Source organism: Polyodon spathula, chromosome 32 (genome assembly GCF_017654505.1).
Source record: "Polyodon spathula isolate WHYD16114869_AA chromosome 32, ASM1765450v1, whole genome shotgun sequence".
In the NCBI taxonomy this organism is placed as follows: domain Eukaryota; kingdom Metazoa; phylum Chordata; class Actinopteri; order Acipenseriformes; family Polyodontidae; genus Polyodon; species Polyodon spathula.
Genome location: NC_054565.1, coordinates 5162313 through 5163380, shown reverse-complemented (window position 1 = coordinate 5163380; position 1068 = coordinate 5162313).

The following is a 1068-nucleotide window of genomic DNA, read 5'->3' as shown; positions in this document are numbered from 1 at the left end:
TGAAATAATTGCAAGAACAACTTTACACTAAACACTCACTGTCAATGCTCTTTTGCCTTTTCCTCAGTTTATATTTGGGGATCCCTATTCAAAATGAAAACCAAAGCATATATGATTATTAAAATGGACCCTGAGTCACTCAGAGACTTTGTGGACCGAAGGAAAGTTCAGCTATAGCACTGCTTTGAAAAATGCTCCTGAAGATAGTATTCCTTCCACATGCATCCTAAACAGTATCTTTGCAGGGATTATACTGTACAGAAGATTTCAGGACTTCCTCAGTACCTGTAATCCTGTATTTGGGGAAGCTGGGTGGTGGCAGCACATCCAGGTGAAACAATAATTGATCAGAGTCTGTTTTATTGCTGAGGGATCGAGGAGCCCTTTGGGGTCACAAAAATAAACCTCAGTCCTTCACCCTTTCAGGACCCCTACCGGGACATCTTGTCATTTTACCGTCTCTCCTGGAGCTAACGATGACAGGTCTCATCATAAATATATTGTTCAACGTAAAGGCTGGCACAGTGTGCAATCTGCACTGTGCCGTTTTCTCATTAGGCATTCTTACAATGCGATGACTACAAATGCAGTCAAACTTTCAGTAGCCACAGATTCCAAATCTATATGTTATCAACTGATACATGACAATCATAACAGGTATGCATTGCTTGTATCGTAATACAGGACTAAAAGCACAACACAGTTAACTGTAGATGACCATGTGGTTCTTGAATGAAGAATGAGTGTGTTTTATAGTTGCTATGGATACAAAACTCCCTAACATTGTATTTTTGTCTTTGAACAAAATAGTGTGTCATTAAAATTACCCTCTGATCTTACTATGCATCGTAGACAATTCAGACAACCACATGAATCTGATACAAATAGTATGACAGCCTGCATATCGCGATACATATTGCATCGTGAGATTAGTGTATCATCACACCCCGACTGATTACAGTAACAATGTGATGTGTTTGTAAAGAGCTTTAAAAAGATTTTAAAAGAACGATGGAAACGTGCCATTTTTAGGCTGGCACAGAGAGAACACAAGCGTTCTGATGCAGG